Below are 26396 nucleotides of genomic sequence, written 5' to 3' on the forward strand. Positions count from 1 at the left end.
CAGTACGAGGGGCCATGGGCTTAAGGTGAGGGGGGAGAGGTATAACACAGATATTAGAGGGAGGTTTTTCACACAGAGGGTAGTGGGGGTATGGAATGCTCTGCCAAGCAAGGTGGTGGAGGCTGGCATGCTGGAGTTGTTTAAGGGTAACTTAGACAGGCACATGAGTGGGTTGGAGATGGGAGGATAGAGGAGATTGTTTTAAATAAGCTTCATTAGCATTGGGGCGTCCCTGGTAAGGTAAATGGATATGGTATGATACGAATGTTTTTCTCTTTTAATTCACAGGTTTTAAGTCGGTCTGCCTTGTTGTCCAACGATGGGCATACACGCGATGAGTCGTACTGGGGCTGCTCTTGAATGTTCGAGATTGGCCTAGTGCTTCATGTCGTTAGTGTGTGCCTAAACTGGACCAGATACTGGGCAAGACGACAGCTCAGTGACTATCGCTGATTGCTGTGCAGACACATGGATTTGGGCCGGTGTCTGTGGGAGTTTGCGCATTCTCTCCGTGCTTGCGTGGGTTTTCTCCGGGTGCTCCGGTTTCCTCCCACACCCCAAAGATGTGCTCTTAGGCTGATTGGAGGTAATAAATTGTCCCTAAATTAGTTTCCCTCAATGTGGAATGCCATAAACATAGATAAGGGTGGAGGGGGGAACTGGTAGTGTTACAATGGCGGCGCAGGCTCGTTGGGCCGAAGGGCCGGTTTCCCGGGCTGTTTTTGTTCCTTGTTCTTTGTTGTTGTTCAATCCCATCAATTTCCCGAACCCATTTTCTTCCAAATACTGATTTCCTTCAGTTCCTCTCTCTCCTGTGTTCTCCAACACTCTTGAATCTTATTTGTGTTTTCCTTTGTGAAGACAGAGCTAAAGTATTTATTTGGTCAGCCATTTTTTTTGTTCCCCATTATAATTTCCCCTGTTTCTGACGGAAACATTCCCCTTCGCCAATCATTTTCCCTTCAAATACCTCGTTGTGCGCAAATTGGCGGCTGCATTGTAAAGTGACTATACTTCAAATAAGCACCTCACTGGCTATAAAACGCTTTGATACATCTGGTGGTTGTGAAAGGCACTATATAAATGCAATCTTTATTTTAGAACATAGAACATAGAACATTACAGCGCAGAACAGGCCCTTCGGCCCACGATGTTGCGCCGACCAGTTACAAAACAATGACCCTCTAACCTAAACCAATCCCTTCTCGTCCATAAATCTATCCACGGATCTCTTAAACGCCCCCAAACTAGGCGCATTTACAACTGCAGCAGGCAGGGCATTCCAATCCCTCACCACCCTCTGGGTAAAGAACCTACCCCTGACATCCGTCCTATAACTACCACCCCTTAATTTAAAGCCATGCCCCCTCGTGCTAGATTTCTCCACCCGAGGAAAAAGGCTATCACTATCCACCCTATCTAAACCTCTAATCATCTTATATGTTTCAATAAGATCCCCCTTAGCCGCCTTCTTTCCAGTGAAAACAACACCAAATCCCTCAGTCTCTCCTCATAGGACCTCCCCTCCATACCAGGCAACATCCTGGTAAACCTCCTCTGCACCCTCTCCAAAGCCTCCACATCCTTCCTGTAATGTGGGGACCAGAACTGCACACAATACTCCAAGTGCGGCCGCACCAGAGTTTTGTACAGTTGCAACATGACGCTGCGACTCCTAAATTCAATCCCCCTACCAATAAACACCAAGACACCGTATGCCTTCTTAACAACCTTATCTACTTGATTCCCAACTTTCAGGGATCTATGTACACATACACCTAGATCCCTCTGTTCCTCCACACTATTCAAAGTCCTCCCATTAGCCCTATACTCGACACATCTGTTATTCCTACCAAAGTGAATTACCTCACACTTCTCCGCTGCCTGAAACACGGGAGGGGAAGTTCATGACCGAGGGAGATCCCCAGTTGCGTTTACCAGGTGGGAAAGTTGCTTAATTCTTTTCCATAGAACCCTACAACGCAGAAAGAGGCCCGTCGGCCCACCCAGGCCCTAACCCCATATTATACCCACTAATCCCGCTAACCTACACATCCCTGGACACTAAGGGGCAATTTCTTAGCATGGCCAATCAACCTAACCCGCACATCTTTGGACTGTGGGGGGAAACTGGAGTACTATAATGTGGTCCCCACATTATAGGAAGGATGTGGAGGCATTGGAGAGGGTGCAGAGGAGGTTTACCAGGATGTTGCCTGGTATGGAGGGGAGGTCATATGAGGAGAGACTGAGGGATTTGAGGTTGTTTTCATTAGAAAGAAGGCGGCTACGAGGGGACCTTATTGAAACATATAAGATGATTAGAGGTTTGGATAGGGTGGACAGTGATAGCCTTTTTCCTCGGATGGAGAAAGCTAGCACGAGGGGGCATAGCTTTAAATTAAGGGGTGGTAGTTATAGGACGGATGTCAGGGGTAGGTTCTTTACCCAGAGGGTGGTGAGGGATTGGAATGCCCTGCCTGCTGCAGTTGTAAATGCGCCTAGTTTGGGGGCGTTTAAGAGATCCGTGGATAGGTTTATGGATGGAAAGGGTTTGGTTTAGGTTAGAGGGTCATTGTTTTTTTAACTGGTCGGCGCAACATCGTGGGCCGAAGGGCCTGTTCTGCGCCGTAATGTTCTATGTTCTATGTTCTACCTGGGGGAAACCCACGCAGACACGAGGAGAATGTGCAAACTCCACACAGACAGTGACTCGAGCTGGGAATCGAACCCTGGAGCTGTGAAGCAGCAGTGCTAACCCACTGTGCAACCGTGCCGCCTTTATTCAGTGGGTTCTCTCAGACTGTCATGAAGAAATTTTGACTGCTGTGACATTGCTTTGTGTTCATAAAGTCTACAGAGAGAATGTGGTACAAACATCATGGATCTGCTGCTGTAAACTGCTCCTGCTAACCCAGCTTGGTAGCAGCAGATCACCCTGACTCACCCATGCAAGGCTGAATAAAGACCAGTCTTTTCTCCACGTGAAACATTTTCAGAGGTCGGGATGATTTACGGGTCCTGACCTTGATCATGTCAATCTTAGTGGACTGCCAGCTACCAGACTACCTCGCTCTTCGCTCAAGGCCCAGTGAGAGCTCTTGCTTTTGGCAGCCAAACTGAGAGAAGTGTGCACTGCTGAGAAAGTGAGGGGAGGTGAACGGGGGCCTCAGGATAGAGGCCCTTTCAACAGGCTTAACTGACATTAATAAAAATGAAGGTTTAGCGCTGTTAGGGCCACCAGTGTAGTGAGTGAGAGCCTCCACAAGATTGTTTGTGACTGTGCCTGTTTCAGCAATGTGGCATAGAAGGCAGTCTCTGATGCTCCTTTGATCTCCTTCATAAGACTTCCCTGAAGACTTCACGCAGGACGATATGAATGTAGCTGAGGAGGTCACTGGGGTGAAGGGGTGTAAAATAGAAAGTATTGTAGTTGATACAGAGGATGTGTTGAATATTCTAGATGGGTTGAAAATAGATAAGTCCCCTGGTCCAGACAGGATTTACCCTAGGATTCTATGGGAGGCAAGAGAGGTGATTGCAGAGCCACTGGCTCTGATCTTCAGGTCGTCGTTGGTCTCTGGTATAGTACCGGAAGATTGGAGGACAGCGAATGTTGTCCCATTGTTTAAGAAGGGGAGCAGAGACTTCCCTGGGAATTATAGACCAGTGAGTCTTACTTCTGTAGTGGGCAAGGTTTTAGAAAGAATTATTAGGGATAGGATTTATAGTTATTTGGAGAGTAATGAATTGATTAGAGATAGTCAGCATGGTTTTGTAGCGGGAAGGTCGTGCCTTACTAACCTTATTGAGTTCTTTGAGAAGGTGACCAAAGAGGTGGATAGGGGTAAGGCAGTAGATGTGGTATATATGGATTTTAGTAAGGCGTTTGATAAGGTTCACCATGGTATGCTTCTGCAGAAAATGCAGATGTATGGGATTGGTGGTAATTTAGGTACTTGGATCAGGAATTGGTTAGCAGATAGGAGACAGAGGGTGGTGGTTGATGGTAATTATTCATCATGGAGTTCGGTTACGAGTGGTGTGCCTCAGGGATCTGTTTTGGGGCCACTGCTGTTTGTAATCTTTATTAATGATCTGGATGAGGGTATAGTTGGGTGGATTAGTAAGTTTGCTGATGACACCAAAGTCGGAGGTGTGGTAGATTGTGAGGAAGGGTGTCGAAGTTTGCAGGGTGACTTGGACAGGTTGCAGAGCTGGGCCGCGAGGTGGCGGATGGAGTTTAATGCGGAGAAGTGTGAGGTAATCCATTTCGGTAGGAATAACAGATGTGTTGAGTATAGGGCTAACGGGAGGACTTTGAATAGAGTGGAGGAGCAGAGGGATCTAGGTGTATGTGTACATAGATCCCTGAAAGTAGGGAATCAAGTAGATAAGGTTGTTAAGAAGGCGTACGGCATCTTGGCGTTTATTGGTAGGGGGATTGAATTTAGGAGTCGCAGCGTCATGTTGCAACTGTACACAACTCTGGTGCGGCCGCACTTGGAGTACTGTGTGCAGTTCTGGTCCCCACATTACAGGAAGGATGTGGAGGCTTTGGAGAGGGTGCAGAGGAGGTTTACCAGGATGTTGCCTGGTATGCAGGGGAGGTCCTATGAGGAGAGACTGAGGGATTTGGGGTTGTTTTCACTGGAAAGAAGGCGGCTAAGGGGGGATCTTATAGAAACATATAAGATGATTAGAGGTTTAGATAGGGTGGATGGTGATAGCCTGTTTCCTCGGATGGAGAAATCTAGCACGAGGGGGCATGGCTTTAAATTAAGGGGGGGTAGTTATAGGACGGATGTCAGGGGCAGGTTCTTTACCCAGAGGGTGGTGAGGGACTGGAATGCCCTGCCTGCTGCAGTTGTAAATGCGCCTAGTTTGGGGGCGTTTAAGAGATTGGTGGATAGGTTTATGGACGAAAAGGGATTGGTTTAGATTAGTGGGTTAGTGTTGTTTTTTTAAAAATAAGACTGGTCGGCGCAACATTGTGGGCTGAAGGGCCTGTTCCGCGCTGTAATGTTCTATGTTCTATGTTCTATGTTCTATGAAGGCCAGGTAGCTGCCACAGTATGGAGTCCACATGAGGTGACATTATTCTGCGCAGTTACCCAAGATTGGCTACCTGCCACCGACAGGAGGGAAGCAGCCAACGCACGGTAAATCTCCTGAGATGTCTCAGTCCCATTGTCTCCAAATCCAACCAGAAGATTTGGCCCTATCTAGGCTGACATGTCAACGTAATGCTTCAGGGTGTTTGACGCTGACAGCAGACCCACCTTTTATAGGGGACATTAAACCAGTGCATCATAAACAGTATGCTCATCATCCCACGGGACTGCTGCAAGGAAATTTGGCATGTCCGCTACAACTCTCACCAACTTCTACAGATGGACCATAGAAAGCATTCTTTCTGGTTGTATCACAGCTTGTTATGGGCTCCTGCTCTGCCCAAGGCCACAAGGAACTACAAAAGATCATGAATGTAGCCCAATCCATCACGCAAACCAGCCTCCCATCCATTGACTCTGTCTACACTTCCCACTGCCTTGGCAAAGCAGCCAGCATAATAAAGGACCCCACGCACCCCGGACATTCTCTCTTCCACCTTCTTCCTTCAGAGAAAAGATGCAAAAGTCTGAGGTCACGTACCAACCGACTCAAGAGCAGCTTCTTCCCTGTTGCCATCAGACTTTTGAATGGACCTACCTCGCATTAAGTTGATCTTTCTCTACACCCTCGCTATGACTACAACACTACATTCTGCGCTCTCTCATTTCCTGCTCTATGAGCAGTATGCTTTGTATAGCACGAAAGAAACAATACTTTTCACTGTATGTTAATACATGTGACAATAATAAATCAAATCAAATCAAAATCGAAGAAGAACAGGGGTGGTACTGCCAACATTCTGCCCTCAGTGTTGCAATTCATTCCATTTTCTGTTGCTGGGATCTGTCATGGACTGTATTTATCCACATAAGAGTAGAGAGAACATTTCAAGCACTTTATGATGTGATTATCAAATAAATACAAATTCTCCCTTACTCACTCTTTAAACAGATTAAAAATATCCAATGCATCTACTTCTCTATCACTTTTACTCATTCCAGGCTTGTGACTGTCTGTTTATCTTTCAGTCCTCAGTTCCTACATTATTAGTATGCCTTTCCCCAGCGCTAAGTGACATGCGCTTTTTGATGATGTTGTATAATAGCTTGAGACGATACTGTGCATGTCCCCCAGTAATGAACAGTCCACATACGCTACAGCTGCTTTTCCAGTTACAACTGATACACGTTCCACTGCCTTGATATTTCTGTAAACGAACGGTGGACTTTGCCAGCAGAAACTGATTTCACTTCCCGCGCACATGTAGACACAATCCAGAGCTCACTGACTCAAACAGTTATATCTTAAAAACAATTCCAGGACTATCTCTGACTGAAGAAAAGGGCATCCCATCTGAGAGTTTTATTTAAATACACTGCCCAATATCCAGGAAGGCAAGTAAGACAAATTAATGTAAAAAGCAGAACAAAGGTTCACGAATAACCAATGTGACATTTCAGAATGCAACAGTGGTTGGCAATTGGCAGTGCTGAAACAGAATACAGTAATAAGTAATGAGGACTTCTCAGACTGTGTACACTTGTAAAGAAGAATAGTAGAACTGTGTTCTCACAAAGAGAACAAAGCCTGCAAATGAAGTGAGCATTTGGACCCATATAACAGAGTAGGATATTGGTGGAATAGAAATTTGGATATACGTTTGCCATTGTATAACACTGGGGTACACTACTGGTGGGTACAGGTGTGTCACAGTATAACACTGGGTACAGTACTGGTGGGTACAGGTGTGTCACAGTATAACACTGGGTACACTACTGGTGGGGACGGGTGTGTCACAGTATAACACTGGGGTACAGTACTGGTGGGTACAGGTGTGTCACTGTATAACACTGGGTACAGTACTGGTGGGGACGGGTCTGTCACTGTATAACACTGGGGTACAGTACTGGTGGGTACAGGTGTGTCACAGTATAACACTGGGTACAGTACTGGTGGGTACAGGTGTGTCACTGTATAACACTGGGGTACAGTACTGGTGGGGACAGATCTGTCACTGTATAACACTGGGGTACAGTACTGGTGGGTACAGGTGTGTCACTGTATAACACTGGGTACAGTACTGGTGGGGACAGGTCTGTCACTGTATAACATTGGGGTACAGTACTGGTGGGTACAGGTGTGTCACAGTATAACACTGGGTACAGTACTGGTGGGTACAGGTGTGTCTCTGTATAACACTGGGTACAGTACTGGTGGGGACAGGTCTGTCACCGTATAACACTGGGGTACAGTACTGGTGGGTACAGGTGTGTCACTGTATAACACTGGGTACAGTACTGGTGGGGACAGGTCTGTCACTGTATAACACTGGGGTACAGTACTGGTGGGGACGGGTCTGTCGCTGTATAACACTGGGTACAGTACTGGTGGAGACAGATCTGTCGCTGTATAACACTGGGGTACAGTGCTGGTGGGGACGGGTCTGTCACTGTATAACATTGGGGTACAGTACTGGTGGAGACAGACCTGTCACTGTATAACACTGGGGTACAGTACTGGTGGGGACAGATCTGTCACTGTATAACACTGGGGTACAGTGCTGGTGGAGACAGACCTGTCACTGTATAACACTGGGGTACAGTACTGGTGGGGACGGGTCTGTCACTGTATAACACTGGGGTACAGTACTGGTGGGGACAGATCTGTCACTGTATAACACTGGGGTACAGTACTGGTGGGGACGGGTCTGTCGCTGTATAACACTGGGGTACAGTACTGGTGGGGGCAGATCTGTCACTGTATAACACTGGGATACAGTACTGGTGGAGACGGGTCTGTCACTGTATAACACTGGGGTACAGTACTGGTGGGGACGGGTCTGTCACTGTATAACACTGGGGTACAGTACTGGTGGGTACAGGTGTGTCACTGTATAACACTGGGTACAGTACTGGTGGGGACAGGTCTGTCACTGTATAACATTGGGGTACAGTACTGGTGGGTACAGGTGTGTCACAGTATAACACTGGGTACAGTACTGGTGGGTACAGGTGTGTCTCTGTATAACACTGGGTACAGTACTGGTGGGGACAGGTCTGTCACCGTATAACACTGGGGTACAGTACTGGTGGGTACAGGTGTGTCACTGTATAACACTGGGTACAGTACTGGTGGGGACAGGTCTGTCACTGTATAACACTGGGGTACAGTACTGGTGGGGACGGGTCTGTCGCTGTATAACACTGGGTACAGTACTGGTGGAGACAGATCTGTCGCTGTATAACACTGGGGTACAGTGCTGGTGGGGACGGGTCTGTCACTGTATAACATTGGGGTACAGTACTGGTGGAGACAGACCTGTCACTGTATAACACTGGGGTACAGTACTGGTGGGGACAGATCTGTCACTGTATAACACTGGGGTACAGTGCTGGTGGAGACAGACCTGTCACTGTATAACACTGGGGTACAGTACTGGTGGGGACGGGTCTGTCACTGTATAACACTGGGGTACAGTACTGGTGGGGACAGATCTGTCACTGTATAACACTGGGGTACAGTACTGGTGGGGACGGGTCTGTCGCTGTATAACACTGGGGTACAGTACTGGTGGGGGCAGATCTGTCACTGTATAACACTGGGATACAGTACTGGTGGAGACGGGTCTGTCACTGTATAACACTGGGGTACAGTACTGGTGGGGACGGGTCTGTCACTGTATAACACTGGGGTACAGTACTGGTGGGGACGGGTCTGTCGCTGTATAACACTGGGTACAGTACTGGTGGAGACAGATCTGCCGCTGTATAACACTGGGGTACAGTGCTGGTGGGGACGGGTCTGTCACTGTATAACACTGGGGTACAGTACTGATGGAGACAGACCTGTCACTGTATAACACTGGGGTACAGTACTGGTGGGGACAGATCTGTCACTGTATAACACTGGGTACAGTACTGGTGGGGACAGATCTCTCACTGTATAACACTGGGGTACAGTACTGGTGGGGACAGATCTGTCACTGTATAACACTGGGGTACAGTACTGGTGGGGACAGATCTGTCACTGTATAACACTGGGGTACAGTACTGGTGGGAACAGATCTGTCACTGTATAACAGTGGGTACAGTGCTGGTGGGGGCAGATCTGTCACTATATAACACTGGGGTACAGTACTGGTGGGGACGGGTCTGTCACTGTATAACACTGGGGTACAGTACTGGTGGGGACGGGTCTGTCACTGTATAACACTGGGGTACAGTACTGGTGGGGACGGGTCTGTCACTGTATAACACTGGGGTACAGTACTAGTGGGGACGGGTCTGTCACTGTATAACACTGGGGTACAGTACTGGTGGGGACGGGTCTGTCACTGTATAACACTGGGGTACAGTACTGGTGGGGACAGGTGTGTCACTGTATAACACTGGGGTACAGTACTGGTGGGTACAGGTGTGTCACTGTATAACACTGGGGTACAGTACTGGTGGGTACAGGTGTGTCACTGTATAACACTGGGGTACAGTACTGGTGGGGACAGGTCTGTCGCTGTATAACACTGGGTGCAGTACTGGTGGGGACGGGTCTGTCGCTGTATAACACTGGGTACAGTACTGGTGGGGACAGATCTGTCGCTGTATAACACTGGGTACAGTTCTGGTGGGGACGGGTCTGTCGCTGTATAACACTGGGATAATATACTGGTGGGTACAGGTCTGTCACTGTATAACACTGGGGTACAGTACTGGTGGGGACGGGTCTGTCACTGTATAACACTGGGGTACAGTACTGGTGGGGACGGGTCTGTCACTGTATAACACTGGGGTACAGTACTGGTGGGTATAGGTGTGTCACTGTATAACACTGGGGTACAGTACTGGTGGGGATGGGTCTGTCACTGTATAACACTGGGGTACAGTACTGGTGGGGACGGGTCTGTCGCTGTATAACACTGGGGTACAGCACTAGTGGGTACAGGTCTGTCACTGTATAACACTGGGGTACAGCACTAGTGGGGACGGGTCTGTCGCTGTATAACACTGGGGTACAGCACTAGTGGGTACAGGTCTGTCACTGTATAACGCTGAGGCATAGTACTGGTGGGAACAGTTCTCTCATTATATAACACGGAGTACAGTACTGGTGGGGACAGGTTGGTCATTATATAACACTGGGGCAAAGTATTGTTAAGCACAGGTCTGTCACTGTATTAATATTGGGATACGGTACGAGTAGGTCCAGGTCTAGTACTCTATAACACTGCATGATGATACTGTGCCTTTAAAAAATGCAATTGTGTCGTGTTTCCTGTAAGAGGTAGGTTTAAAATTCAGCTGTGTTCACAGGGTGCCGATTTGTCTGCACCAGACAGTTCATGTGCTGAGAATATAGGCTAAAAATTGATCTTAGCTAATACTTTAATCTGAATAAATATATTTTTGTTCTCTTTGATTTTTTTTCCTGGGATTTCAGAGTAACTTTTTGATTAGATTGATTGATGGAGATAATTGATGGAGAGTCTCTCTCTCTCTTTCTCTCTGGAGGCTGTTGTTTTAGAACTATCAGAAGATAGGTGCATCACTCTCTGTCTCTCTATGCCTCTCCCTCCACAGATGTTCGGAGGCTTTAGGACTGTTAACATGTAAAAATACACAAGCCTGTAATGTTTGCTAACAGACTGTGAAGAGGTGTTTCAGTCAATAAAAGAAGTATTACCTAAATTGGAACTAATAGAGGTAGGTTAGTAGGTTTGTGTTTTGTCATGTTTAAGTAATTCAACTGGTAAAAGTTAAGCTAATTAGTTCATTATGGTTAAACTTTATTGTTAACAGAATCACACCTGGAGTGAAACATGTAACCCTCACATTAATGGCAAAACAAAATAAATCTATTAGGGTCTAGTTGGCCTTCATAATGTACTTCGGGGTTTCTAGTCAGGTACCCTAACAAGAGCTGGGGGCTCTTGTGGGATTAAAACCTATAATTCCTTGTTTGGTTTAGTATTATTGAATTCAAAAACAGTAGGTGTCGTGTAGTGGCTTTCTTTTCAGGTTGCATTCAGTTAGTTTAAATAAGGAGAGGAAAAATGACTCTTTGAGAGGCTTAAGTTTGAGACGCGAAGTTTTCCTTCGGTGTGGAAGAAGTTGCTCAGAGTGGTTTACGAAAGCATAGATTTTGGAATTGGCAAACAAGCCACAGTTGACTCTATGCGAAGGGGCGAGGAAGGTTGAGACAATAACAGTGATAGCTCAGCATTTAAAATTTACAGAAATGCAGTCCGATGCATTGGAATTGGCTAGAATTCAATTCCAAATAAAACGCCTTGGAATGGCAAAGGAAAACGAAAAAGAAAGAATATCAATTACAGAACAAAAAGAGAGAGAAGGAAGAGAAAAAGAGCACTAGAATCTCAGGAACCCGAAAGAAAATTTGAACCTGAAATATTAGAAATACAGACGCATAAAACTGAGAGAGTTTTATGAAATGGCAGAATTGGTTCATAAATCAAGGTTCAATTTCAATCTGTGGGGGATAGAAACTGGAAAAAAGAAGAATCCTCGAGGAGATCTCGTTGGAGGAAGTAAAGGTAGTTTGCCTCGGGTGAAAAAGGAATCACAGGAGGGCAGAAGAGAAATAAAAAGCCTCAGATGTTTTCACTGTAACAAAATCACAGTGTTAGTGGATTAAGAAAAGCACTGGGAAGGCAGATATAGAACATAGAACATAGAACATTACAGCGCAGAACAGGCCCTTCGGCCCACGATGTTATGCCGACCAGTTAAAAAGCAATGACCCACTAACCTAAACCAATCCCTTTCCATCCATAAACCTATCCACGGATCTCTTAAACGCCCCCAAACTAGGCACATCTACAACTGCAGCAGGCAGGGCATTCCAATCCCTCACCACCCTCTGGGTAAAGAACCTACCTCTGACATCCGTCCTATAACTACCCCCCCTTAATTTAAAGCTATGTCCCCTCGTGCTAGCTTTCTCCATCCAAGGAAAAAGGCTATCACTGTCCACCCTATCTAAACCTCTAATCATCTTATATGTTTCAATAAGGTCCCCTCTTAGCCGCCTTCTTTCTAACGAAAACAACCTCAAATCCCTCAGTCTCTCCTCATAGGACCTCCCCTCCATACCAGGCAACATCCTGGTAAACCTCCTCTGCACCCTCTCCAATGCCTCCACATCCTTCCTATAATGTGGGGACCAGAACTGCACAGAATACTCCAAGTGCGGCCGCACCAGAGTTTTGTACAGTTGCAACATGACGCTGCGGCTCCTAAATTCAATCCCCCTACCAATAAACGCCAAGACACCAGAGAAGCCAGTGCAATTTGTTAAAGTAGTAAAGGAAACCATTGTTGAAGTTACATAGAACATAGAACACTACAGCACAAACAGGCCCTGTTTGCCGATCACATCTATACCCACCAAGCCATAGAACGATCTGTAACTCCCAATGCCATTAGATCCCATATACTCATCCAGAAGTCTTTTAAAAGACCCCAGCGAGTTTGCCTCTACCACCACTGACGGCAGCCGAGTCCACTCACTCACCACCCTCTGAGTGAAAAACTTACCCCTAACATCTCCTCTGTACTTGCTCCCCAGCACCTTAAACCTGTTACAGAGGTGCAGAAGGATGTACACAGCCTGTTCAGGGGTTGGTCAAGAAGTGAGTGCCAGATCTCTTTAAAGAATTTACATGTGTGGGTAAGGTTTACTCATGTGTACCAAAAGAAGTAAGATATAAAGAGATATGGGAGCAAGTCATTCTTTAATGGTGAGAGATGAGGGGATATGTAATTCAGAAGGAGTATTGCCAGAAAATTCCACATGTGTAAGTATGTGGGATTCATGGTGAAAAGAGTAGTGTTCCGTTATGTAGCACAAAGTTGGAGAGTCCAGTGAAAAGTGGTAAAGTGGTAGTTGGAGTAATAGAGAAATTATCTTCTCCAGTTTATCCTGAGTAATGATATAGCTGATTCATAGGTGGCAGTGACGCCTATTGTGGTTGAAAAGTTGGTGGAAAATCAAACAACCGTTGCACAAAGTATATCCTGCCATTTTATTTTCCCAACTGGTTGGTGACAAGATCACAAAGTCACAGGGAGACAGGAATAGAAATTAAAAAGTGAAGAGGTTGAGTCGGCACAATTATAAAACAAAGATGCGGAGATAAGGCAGTCGTATCAGAAGGTACGCGCAGAAGAAGAATCTGAGTGTATACCAGAGAGTCAATACATAAAAATGATGTCTTAATGAGGAAGTAGAGACCTTTACATACTCAGGTGGATGAGAAGTGGGCAGAAGTTCATCAAATTGTGTTACCGGGGATTTATAGAAAGGAGCTGCTGCTGGGTAGCGCATGAGATACCTGTGGAGATACCTGTCATTTAGGAGTAAGGAAAACTCAAGCAAAAATAGAAAAATATTTTTATTGGCCTGGACTACACAAGAATGTAGTTGAATTTTGCCAGACATGTAAAATATATCAAGATATAGGGAAACAGCAATCAAACCCAAACAGTTGATGCCTATTCTAGCATTTGTGGAACTTTTTATGAGCGTCCTAATTGATTTTGTGGGTCCCCTGTCTAATACAAAAAGTGGGAATCAACATTTCTTGACTATAATCGATGCATCTATCAGATTTCCAGAGGTCATTCCATTACGTAATATTACAGCTAAAAGTATTGTAGAGGAGTTACTTAATTTTTTTTCAACAGGTACAGGCCACCCACAGAAATACACTCAGATCAAGGGTCAAATTTTACACTGGAGTTATTCAGGGAAGTTAGGGATAGCTCAGGAGTAAAGCAATTTTAATCAACTGCATATCATCCAAAATCGCATTAGATTGGTGGCATCAAACTTTTAAGACCATATTGAGGGTCCATAGTCAGGATTATTCAGAGGTTTGGGATAAATAGATTGCATTATTTGCAATCAGGGATGCATCTAATGAATCAAATAAATTCAGTCCATTTGAGCTGGTTTTTGGTGTAAGAGAACTACTTATCAAGGAGAAATTGGTGAGTCAGTGTCCTGAGATTACTTTGTTGGACTATGTGTCAAACTTTAAGGAAAGATTACTAGGGCTGGTGAGTTGGCTAAACACCACTTAAAAGTTTCACAGCATGTGATGAGAAAAAAAGCAGATAAGAAATAAAACTTATGTAGTTTTGCCGGCAGGGATAAATTATGAGTGCCAGTGAACCATTAAAAGCAAGGTTTAGTGGGTCTTGTTATATCGAAAGGAAATTGAGTGAGGTGAATTATTTGCTGAGAATGTCAGACTGAAGGAAAACTCAGAGTGTGTCATGTGGATAAACTCAAACAGTATTTTGATACAAAAGGAAATCAGAAGAAGAGTGTGTCAGTCCTTACAACTCACTGTGGTTCGGTAATGGTGCTGTACGATCACAGAATTGGACAGTGCAGAAGAGGCTCTTTGGCCCATATAGTCTGCACCGACACACAAGAAACACCTGACCTTCTGTCTAATCCCATTAACAGCACTTAGCCTATAGTCTTGAACGTTATGACGTGCCGAGTTCTCTTCCAGGTCCTTTCTACAGGATGTGAGGCAACTTGCCTCTCCCACCCTCCCAGGGAGCACATTCCAGACTGTCACCACCCTCTGGGTACAAATGCTTTCCTTCACATTCCCCCTAAACTTCCTGCCCCTCACCTTGAAACTACGTACCCTCGTGACCGACTCTTAAATTAAAGGCAATGTCTGCTACCTATCCACCATGTCTATGCTGCTCATCATCGATCAGGTCACCCCTCAATCTTCTCTGTTCCAATGAAAACAACCCAAGCCTATGCAACCTCTCCTCTTAACTTCATTGTTCCATCCTAGTGAATTTCCTCTGCGCCCCTCCCAGTGCAATCACATCCTTCCTATTTATGGTGTCCACAATTGCACACAGTAGTCTAGCTATGGCCTCAGCAAAGTTCTAAACAACTCCAACATGACTTTCCTGCTTTTGCAACCTATGAACGTAAGAACATAAGAACTAGGAGCAGGAGTCGGCCATCTGGCCCCTCGAGCCTGCCCCGCCATTCAATAAGATCATGGCTGATCTTTTCGTGGACTCAGCTCCACTTGCCCGCCCGCTCACCATAACCCTTAATTCCTTTACTGTTCAAAAATTTATCTATCCTTGCCTTAAAAACATTCAATGAGGGAGCCTCAACTGGGCGGGGAATTCCACAGATTCACAACCCTTTGGGTGAAGAAGTTCCTCCTCAACTCAGTCCGAAATCTGCTCCCCCTTATTTTGAGGCTATGCCCCCTAGTTCTAGTTTCACCCTCCAGTGGAAACAACTTCCCTGCTTCTATCTTATAGATTCCCTTCAAAAGATTTGGCCACATGTTATAGAAGGGAATGAGAAAAGATACAGCTCCTGAACCATCCCCATGTGAATATAAATCAAAAGAAATCTTCCTAACGTTGACAATTCCATAGCTCAAGGGAAAGAGGGGTTCACCATTTAACAAGAATAAGATAAAAGTATAAAGAGAAATTTGAACTTTTAAGCTTTAGATACATCAACAGACATGTGGTTAACTGATCTGAGTTATGTGACCTCAGTTGAATTCAGTTAAACATGGTCATTGATATATCTCAATGGTCCTTCCTCTTTCATGGACTTTTTGATTGAATTTACAATCTTATAAAAGTTCTGATCAGCTCATAAGAACATAAGAAATAGGAGCAGGAGTAGGCCATCTAGCCCTTCGAGCCTGCCCCGCCATTCAATAAGATCATGGCTGATTTGTCGTGGCTCAGTTCCACATTCCCGCCCTCTCCCCATAACCCTTAATCCCCTCTCTTATCAAAAACCCATCAACCCACGTATTAAAATATTTAGCGAGGCAGCCTCCACCACTTCAACGGGCAGAGAATTCCAGAGATTCACCACCCTTTGAGTGAAGAAGTTCCTCCTCAACTCCGTTCTAAACCGCCCCCCCTTTATCTTGAGGCTGTGCCCCCTAGTCCTACTATCCTTTCTGAGCGGGAAGAGTCTCTCCACCTCTATCCTATCCATCTCATTCATCAATTTATATGCCTCAATGAGATCTCCCCTCACTCTTCTAAACTCTAACGAGTACAAGCCTAGTTTATTCAGCCTCTCCTCATAGCTCAACCCCCTCAACTCTGGCATCAGCCTAGTAAACCTCCTCTGTACTCCCTCCAAGGCCAAAATATCCTTGCGTAAGTACGGCGACCAAAACTGCACACAGTACTCCAGCTGCGGCCTCACCAATGCCCTATACAGCCGCAGCAAGACCTCCCTACTTTTATATTCATCCGCTCTGTTAGACTATCCCACAAACAGCCATGTGACAATGACCAGCTAGAATATTTTAATGATGCTGGTTGCAAGGTAAATATTGGTGAAAGGATGAGAAATAGCTCCCATATTCTTCTTCCCACATTTTCTTAGGATCTTTTACATAAAGTAGACAGGGCCTCACGAGGAGCATTGTGTCTAGCTCTGGGTAGGACACTCTGTAAGGATATGAAGGCATGAGAGAAGGACCAGAAAAGATTCATCCAGTGATGAAAAACATCAGTAACTTGAGTAGGTTAGAGAAGCTGGAAATGTTCTCCTGGGAGAAAAGAAGTTTAGAAGAAGATTTGAAAGAGATATTCAAAATGCTGAGAGATCTGGACAGAGCAATAGAGAGAAACAATTCCCACTAGGGGAGGATCAAGAACCAAAACAGAATCATCCTAGAATCCCTACAGTGTGAGAGGAGGCCATTTGGCCCATTGAGACTGCACTGACAATAAGCCCACCCAGTCCCTATCACCATGATGTATTTACCCTACCAAGGGGCAATTTAGCATGACCAATCTATCTAACCTGCACATCTTTGGACTGTGGCAGGAAACTGGAGCATCCGGAGGAAGCCCACGCAGATACGGGGAGAATGGACAAAAACTCCACATAGAGAGTCATCCCCCAGTGGGAACAGTTTCTCTCTATTGCTCTGTCCAGATCTCTCAGCATTTTGAATATCTCTTTCAAATCTTCTTCTAAACTTCTTTTCTCCCAGGAGAACATTCCCAGCTTCTCTAACCTATCCAGGTTACTGATGCCAGAACAGAACCCGGGTCCTTGGTGCTATGAGACAGCAGTGCTAACTAACCACTGTACTGCCCCAGGTTTAAGGCAGTTGACAAAAAAAATGGTGATACAAGGAAAACCCTTTTTTACACAACAGGTAATTAGAGTGTGAAATACATTATGCCTGAGAGTCTGCTGGAGGCAGAGATAATCCTGACTTTTAAAAGGGAATTGGATCATTATCTGAAAATGAGAAGTGTGCTGGGCTACAGGGAAAAGGTGGCGAACTGACAGTGGGTAATGTGGAGATACCGGCGTTGGACTGGGTAAAAATAGTAAGAAGCCTCACAACACCAGATTAAAGTCCAACCTGGTGTTGTGAGACTTCTTACTGGGTAAATTGCCAGTACAGATAGGAGGGGATGAATGGTCTCTTTCTGTGCTGTAACCATTCTATGATTTTATGATGCAGCCCTCTCTAGATATTACACAGCATGAGTCAGCCTTGGCTTCTTCAAGCAGGTCACTGGAATGGGATTAGAACCTGCAACCTGCTGTCTCCAAAGTTTGAACGTGAGCCACTGAGCCACAACCTGATCGACAGGATGAACATCTCCCTCCTGAAACCTCCTTCCCTGATTGGGCACACATTCAGTCAACAAGTGTGCTCAAACAGCTAAGATTAAAACTGCTCCTTAATACTGATGCTGGAACCTCAAAGAAATAATGAAGGAATGAATTGAATACTTGTGTTCCTAATAAATGATAACTTTTATATGAATCTCCATCTGAAACAACTGGTTAGTACAACGCAGGAAGTTGCCACGACATGCCAGCCAAATATCAAGTGCGGTAGTTTGTAACAATGCATGTGTTTAGAATGCTGTTCGGTAATGTTTGCTAACAGCCCGTATTTCCTTTAGAGTGACAGAGTGTTTAACATCCATCTCTGAGCATCTCGCTCCTCTTCACAATCTTCACCTTCTTTGGAGATGAGACGCTGGCGAAACAAAGGGCAAGAGGCAGAGCGCAGACCCACAACATCCTGTTACTCTGCTGATCTGTTTATGTGAGGCAGCTGCGCAGAGGGATCAGCTCACAGCTCCCTTTAACCCCTAATCTTCCAGCTTTCAGTATAGAACCTCATGTCAGCTATGCTGCGCCCCTTTCTTTTGTTTGTCTTTTCTATCCTTTTCCTCCTCACCCATTCCACTGTGTTCAGATGGTAATGAGGGAGAGTGCGAGAGTCAGGCATTTCAGTAGCTGCTGAAGTCTAACTAATTCCCATCCACTGCACCAGTTGCTTTTTAAGTTTTCATTTATTAGTCACAAGTAGCCTTACGTTAACACTGCAATGAAATTACTGTGAAAACGGCCTAATTGCCACACTCTGGTGCCTGTTCGGATACATGAGGGAGGATTGTGAATGGCCAGTGCACCTAAGCAGCATATCTTTCAGACTGGCAGAGGAAACTGGAGAACCCGGAGGAAATACACACAGATAAAGGGAGAACGTGCAAACTCTACACAGACAGTGACTCAAGCCGGGAATCGAGCCCGGATCCCTGGCGCTGTGAGACAGCAGTGCTAACCCACTGTGCCACCGTGCCAGCCCAGTTGACTGGACACTGAGGGCAGAACCCAGCAGTTTGAGAAAGATGGGTGAATTAACAGCAATTCCAAGGGGTCTAACACTCTTCATCACAATTGATGAAGAAACTGCTATTCACAGACACGTTTACAGGAGATCTGGGGAATGAACAAATGGAATTGTTTTACCATGCAAGGAATATTTAAAATATATCTGTTTCATTCAGAAGAATTTGAGGGAGTTAATTAATTGGTGTTAGTGTAGAAGAATTTCCAGTCACTTTTAAATCTGATGAACTGAGGAAACTGCTAATTTCACCACCTCTCAAATCTCCCCCAGTCTCAGCTCACACTCAACCCCTGGTCAAAATTTGGACCTTTGTTGCAGTAGCTACATGAGTGTCTGATTTCTGGGATGGCAGACATATGAGGATAGGTTGAGTCAGTTAGGATTGCATTCACTGGAGTTAAGAAGAGCAACATATAAACATACGACCTATCTCATACAACATAAAATTCTAACTGCACTAGAAAGGATAGGTGCAGGAAGGATGTTCCCAATGGTGAGGGTGTCCAGGACCAGGGGTCACAGTCTGAAGATACAGGGTAGACTATTTAGGACAGAGATGAGTCGTAGTCACGCAGCCTCCTTATGTCCTCTTCACAGTTTACTTTCCTACTTGTCTTTGTGTCTTTGTGTCATCAGCAAATTTAGCAACCATGTCTTCAGCCTCTTTGTCCAAGATATTTATGTAAATTGGAACAATGTGAGACCCCAGCACTTGGAGCGGCACGGTAGCACAGTGGTTAGCACTGCTGCTTCACAGCTCCAAGGTTCTGGGTTCGATTCCCGGATCGGTTCACTGTCTGTGTGGAGTTTGCACATTCTCCTCGTGTCTGCGTGGGTTTCCCCTGGGTGCTCCGCTTTCTTCCCACAGTGCAAAGATGCATGGGTTAGGTTGATTGGCCATGCTAAGAAATTGCCTGTTAGTATCTAGGGATGTGGAGGCTAGAGGGATTAGTGGGTATGATAATGGGGTAGGGCCTGGGTGGGATTGTGTTCGGTGCAGACTCGATGGGCCGAAGGGCCTCTTTCTGCACTGTAGGGTTCTATGATCTATGATCCCTGTGATGTACCACACATCACATCCTGCCCAGAGAAAAAGACCCATTTATACCAACTCTCTGTTTCCTGTTAGATGGCCAATTTTCAAATCATGCCAATAATGTTACCCTCTGTATCACAAGTCTTAATTTTATGCAATAATATTTGATGATCAAACGCTTTCTGGAAATCTAAGTACAGTACATCCACTAGTTTCCCTTTATCCGTGACACATGTAACTCCTTCCAAGAACTCCAATAACTTGGTTGAACATGATTTCCTTTTCACAAATCAATGTCCTTAATAATAGTTTCTAATATTTCCCCAATGACAGGTGTTAGACTTGTAGGCTTGTAGTTTCCGGCTTTCTGTCTCACTCCCTTTTTGCTTCCTTCCAATCTAATTGAAATGAACCTGAATCCAAGAAATTTTGGAAAATTAAAACCAATGCATCAACTATCTCATTAGCAATTTTTTTCAAGATCTTAGGGTGAAATCTATCCACACCCAGAATCTATCAGCCCACAGACCCAAAGATGTGCTCAGTATCACTTCCCTGGTGGTTGTAATTTTCCTGCAACCCTCTCTCGCTTCCATTTCCTGATTTACAGCTATATCTGGAATGTTACTTGTGCCCTCTATGGGGAAGACAGATGCAAAATTCCAGTTTAATCCATCTGCCATTGTCCTGCTTTCCATTATCAATTCTTCAGATACACTTTCTAAAGGACCAATTCTCACTCTGTTAGCTATTTTCTTATTTAACTATCAATAGAAACTCTTACTCTCCATCTTTATATTACGAGCTGGCTTTCTGTCACACACTAGCTTTTCACTCCTTATCAATCTTTTGTCATTCTTTGATGCTCTTTATATTCTTTCCAATCTTCTGGCCTGTGACTAGTCTTTACACAAATAGACTATTTCTTTATTATTATCTTTAACTTTGTAGTTAAGTATGGATGATGGACCCTCCCCTTGGAATTTTTTTTGCTCGTTGGATGGGTCTATCCTGTATATTTTAAAATATCCCTTTAAAAGTCTGCTGCTGAATATCGAATGATTTTTATCCCTTCAGCACATTTGCCAGTTCACGTTAGCTATCTCTGCTTTCATGCCGTCATAGAACCGTAGAATCCCTAATCATGTGGAAGGAGGCCATTTGGCCCATTGAGTCTGCACCAACTTTCCTAAGGAACATCTTATCTAGGCCCTATCCCTATAACCCTATATATTTACCATTGTAAATCCACCTAACCTTACCTAAGTTCAAAATACTAGTCTTACATACACTCTTCCCTCCCTCAGAATGGATGTAAAATTGAATCACATTATGATTGTTGCTCCCTACCTTCATTATAGGATTATCGATTAATCCCATCTCATTTCATAGTGCCAAGTCTAGTATAGCCTGCCCTCTGGCTGGCTTCAGAACATGCTGCCCTAATAGAAGACATTCTATGAACTCATCATCTATGCCACCTTTGCCAATGTGATTTTTCTGATACCGGAGTTGAGGGGGTTGAGCTATGAGGAGAGGCTGAATAAACTGGGCTTGTACTCGTTAGAGTTTAGAAGAATGAGGGGAGATCTCATTGAGACGTATAAGATAATGAATGGGATGGATAGGATAGAGGTGGAAAGACTCTTCCCGCTCAAAAAAGACAGTAGGACTAGGGGGCACAGCCTCAAGATAAAAGGGGGGCGGTTTAGAACGGAGTTGAGGAGGAACTTCTTCACTCAAAGGGTGGTGAATCTCTGGAATTCTCTGCCCGTTGAAGTGGTGGAGGCTGCCTCGCTAAATATTTTTAAGACGCGGGTTGATGGGTTTTTGATAGGAGAGGGGATTAAGGGTTATGGGGAGAGGGCGGGAAAGTGGAACTGAGCAGCGACAGATCAGCCATTATCTTATTGAATGGCGGGGCAGGCTCGAAGGGCTGGATGGCCTACTCCTGCTCCTATTTCTTATGTTCTTATGTAAACCCCCAACATGATTATGGCAAGTTCATCTCTTCTTTTATACTCTGCTGTACTGTGCACTCTACTGTGTACTCTGCTGTACTCTGCTGTGCTGTACAATTAGGGGCATGTACACGGAACTGACTGACAGAAAAGGGAGAGGGTAGTGTTTTGGATGTTTTTGGTCCAAAGGAAGTTTTGTAGTCATGTTCCCCAGGGGCCAGTGTTGGGATCCCTGCCCTTCCTGATATATATTTTCCAGACCTTGGTGTACGGAGCGTAATATCAACATTTTCGGATAATGTCAAATTTGGACTGTGAGGTGAATAGTGTAACATTTCAAAAAGGCATTAACAGGCTAGTCGATAAATGGGTGGATAAATGGCAGATGAAATTTGATGCAGGGAAGTGTGAAGTGCTTCATTTTGGTGGGAAAATGGGTTCAGGAGCAGAGGGATCTGGGTGGACATGTGCATAAGTCACTGAAAGTGGCAAGACAGGTTGAGAGAGCACGGTTTCTCAAGAACACATTAGCCTGGACTTTCTTAATAGGGGCATAGTTTACCAGAGCAATGGTGTTAAATTAAATTGGTATAGGACATGGGTTCAGGAAGGATGTGTAGTCCTTTGAGATTCAGAAGAATTGTTGTGGTGATAGATTAGAGAAATTGGGATTTTCTTCCTTGGATAGGGAAGTTTGAAAGAAGGATTAATAGAGATGTTCAAAATCGGAGTGAGAGAAAGGTGGTACCTGGCTAGCATAGATATGGAGAAACTGTTCCCACTGGTGGGATGATCAAGAATTAGAGGGCACAGATTTCTGGTAAAAGGCAGGAGAAGCAATGGTGACATTGGGAAAAGCCTTTTTCATCAGTGAGTGGTTAAGATGTGGAATGCACTGCCTGAGGTTTATGGATGAAAAGGGATTGGTTCAGGTTAGAGGGTCATTGTTTTTTAACTGGTCGGCGCAACATTGTGGACCGAAGGGCCTGTTCTGCGCTGTAATGTTCTATGTTCTATGAGGTTGTGGTGGAGACAGGTTCAACAGAGGCTTTCAAAAGGGGATTGCAATATTATCTGGAAGTGCAGGATTACAGGGATTAGACATAGAACTTGGTAAATTGCTTTTTTGGCAGATGGGCTGATTGGCCTGCTCCTAGTGCTACAATTATTCTGTGATTCTGTGCTCAGCAGTTTTTGCTGAACCTGTTTCACATGATTTATCTCCGTATTGGAACCTCTATTCTTGGGCCTGGTTTGAGGCTCGTTAGTCCTCTCTGCTTGCGCTCAGTTGGGAACTGAGAATGCCACACATTGATCCAGTCAGCGTGAGCTATGTGTTCCCTCTCACAACCCAAACCCGCAGCTTTTGCTGCCTTTCCCAGAATAGTTTGCTAATGATTCCCAATATCCCTCTCCCAGTGGTCAGAAGCCTGTGTCTGATGTCGGCAATGTGTGGGGAATATTTATAAACTAGTGCATGCCGGGTTCAAACTAAACAGGCTGACTCTGCATTCACTACACATCGGTACCAAGGAGAAAGGTGGCCCCAGATGGTCCAAACGGTTAACATTATTTTGAAGGATAAAATTCTCTCACTTAAAATATCACCGATAAATTGTTTCCTTGAAGCAATGTTAAATGGCCAGAAATACTGCAAACAAGAAATGGTATAAGTTTGCTGGAATGATGTGAAAGCTTTACTTTGAGGTTGGGATTTACTGACCATGTTCACCCTAAAACTGGAAAATCCCACCTGAAGTCAACGGACCTCCCCTCCCACTACAATTCCCATGGCGGGCGGGATGGGAAAATAACCCCCTGTACTTAGATAGAGATAGTGTAGAGAGAGCTTTACTCTGTATCTAATCCTGTGCTGTACCTGTCCTGGGAGTGTTTGACGAGGGCAGTGTAGAGGGAGCTTTACTCTGTATCTAACCCCGTGCTGTACCTGTCCTGGGAGTGTTTGATGGGGGGACAGTGTAGAGGGAGCTTTACTCTGTATCTAACCCCGTGCTGTCCCTGTCCTGGGAGTGTTTGATGGGGGACAGTGTAGAGGGAGCTTTACTCTGTATCTAACCCTGTGCTGTACCTGTCCTGGGAGTGTTTGATGGGGGACAGTGCAGAGGGAGCTTTACTCTGTATCTAACCCCGTGCTGCCCCTGTCCTGGGAGTGTTTGATGGGGGACAGTGTAGAGGGAGCTTTACTCTGTATCTAACCCTGTGCTGTACCTGTCCTGGGAGTGTTTGATGGGGGACAGTGCAGAGGGAGCTTTACTCTGTATCTAACCCCGTGCTGTACCTGTCCTGGCCTGGGAGTATTTGATGGGGGACAGTGCAGAGGGAGCTTTACTCTGTATCTAACCCCGTGCTGTACCTGTCCTGGGAGTGTTTGATGGGGGGACAGTGTAGAGGGAGCTTTACTCTGTATCTAACCCCGTGCTGTACCTGTCCTGGGAGTATTTGATGGGGGACAGTGTAGAGGGAGCTTTACTCTGTATCTAACCCCGTGCTGTACCTGTCCTGGGAGTGTTTGATGGGGGGACAGTATAGAGGGAGCTTTACTCTGTATCTAACCCCGTGCTGTACCTGTCCTGGGAGTATTTGATGGGGGACAGTGTAGAGGGAGCTTTACTCTGTATCTAACCCCGTGCTGTACCTGTCCTGGGAGTGTTTGATGGGGGGACAGTATAGAGGGAGCTTTACTCTGTATCTAACCCCGTGCTGTACCTGTCCTGGGAGTGTTTGATGGGGACAGCGTAGAGGGAGCTTTACTCTGTATCTAACCCCGTGCTGTACCTGTCCTGGGAGTGTTTGATGGGGACAGCGTAGAGGGAGCTTTACTCTGTATCTAACCCCGTGCTGTACCTGTCCTGGGAGTGTTTGATGGGGGGACAGTGTAGAGAGAGCTTTACTCTGTATCTAACCCCGTGCTGTACCTGTCCTGGGAGTGTTTGATGGGGGACAGTGTAGAGGGAGCTTTACTCTGTATCTAACCCCGTGCTGTACCTGTCCTGGGAGTGTTTGATGGGGAACAGTGTAGACGGAGCTTTACTCTGTATCTAACCCCGTGCTGTACCTGTCCTGGGAGTGTTTGATGGGGGGACAGTGTAGAGGGAGCTTTACTCTGTATCTAACCCTGTGCTGTACCTGTCCTGGGACTGTTTGATGGGGGGACAGTGTAGAGGAAGCTTTACTCTGTATCTAACCCCGTGCTGTACCTGTCCTGGGAGTGTTTGATGGGGGCAGTGTAGAGGGAGCTTTACTCTGTATCTAACCCCGTGCTGTACCTGTCCTGGGAGTGTTTGATGCGGGGACAGTGTAGACGGAGCTTTACTCTGTACCATATTCTAATAACCTTTCACATTCTGACTGAATTGCCTCCTGATTGAATAATAATTCCAGCCTAATTCTAACCTTATCCTTGTGCAGAAATGAAATACAGAGGAATTTGGAAATTTGAAATCGAAGAGGGAAATGATGGAAACACTCAGCGGGTGAAGTATGATTAGAGAGAATACAAAGTTCGTATTTCAGGTCAATTCTTAACTAGAACGCAAGAAAAACGGAAAGTACAAACCCTTTTCTGTAAATCCTTTTTACAGAATGCAACATTTTCTACCTCTACCCATCAACTTTCAGAGTCCCAGCAGTCCCTTATGTTATGTGTTTGCTCAACATAGTTAAGCAATCATTATCCCCCATCTGTTTATTCTGAATCTCTATAAACAACTAACATGACATTAACACATTTATTACCCAAATCGCCATGAATTCCATTGTAATCAGATGGTCACTGGATTTCTTTCTGAAAGGATACTGTCATGTTTTTCACCAACGGACTGTGATGAAACTTTATCCATCATAGCTCGATAAATCTCTCTGTCTTTCTTGCTCATTGGCACAATGGAAGAAAGCCCAGGCATGTACATGTCTATAATCACAGACTAACTTCTCTTTATTCAGCATTATTGTAATTCTGAAACTTCTGGAGGTGAAGCCATCCCGTCTCTGCAGCTTTGAGCTCTACCCTCTGAACCTTGTTAGGGTACGGATCAGAAACCCCAAGAGAGATTATGGAGTTAGATTAGAACCCAACAATTTGCTATCAATTGTGAAGGTTTGGGGCACTGTTTTAGTGGCTCGCTGTGCCGGTCAGTCAGCATAGTGGGCAGGGAAGGTTACGTGCGAAGGCAAAACTCTGATTTGTACCCAGTCAGGTACAATGGGTAAAGGACCTACCTGGTTTGGCACGGCTACTTCTGCCGTCCTGGGTGCTTTCACATTCAGCGCCATTATGTCACACTGGCGCGAATCACTACTTCTCTGCAGGAGTGAAGACCAGGTACCATGGCCATGCTGGGAGAATCGGAGACCATTGAAGCCCCTGGGTAGTATGGTGTATGGACAGGCAGCGCTCATTGGACAAAGCCAGCCTGGCTGTGCTCACCTGGCACGCTGGCACTGCCTGCTTGGACACCATTATAGAACATAGAACATTACAGCACAGAACAGGCCCTTCGGCCCACGATGTTGCGCCGACCAGCTTTTAAAAAAAAACAACACTAAC

The 26396-nt window shown here is 45.3% G+C and overlaps 1 protein-coding gene across 1 annotated transcript in view; it reads right to left on the minus strand.

Annotated features, from left to right (window-relative positions):
• kcnq4 (potassium voltage-gated channel subfamily Q member 4) overlaps positions 1 to 26396 on the minus strand; it is a 545719-nt gene that overhangs the window by 471682 nt on the left and 47641 nt on the right. The window lies entirely within an intron of this gene.

The sequence above is a fragment of the Carcharhinus amblyrhynchos genome, chromosome 24 (assembly GCF_965287045.1).
Source record: "Carcharhinus amblyrhynchos chromosome 24, sCarAmb.v2.hapA, whole genome shotgun sequence".
Classification (NCBI taxonomy): domain Eukaryota; kingdom Metazoa; phylum Chordata; class Chondrichthyes; order Carcharhiniformes; family Carcharhinidae; genus Carcharhinus; species Carcharhinus amblyrhynchos.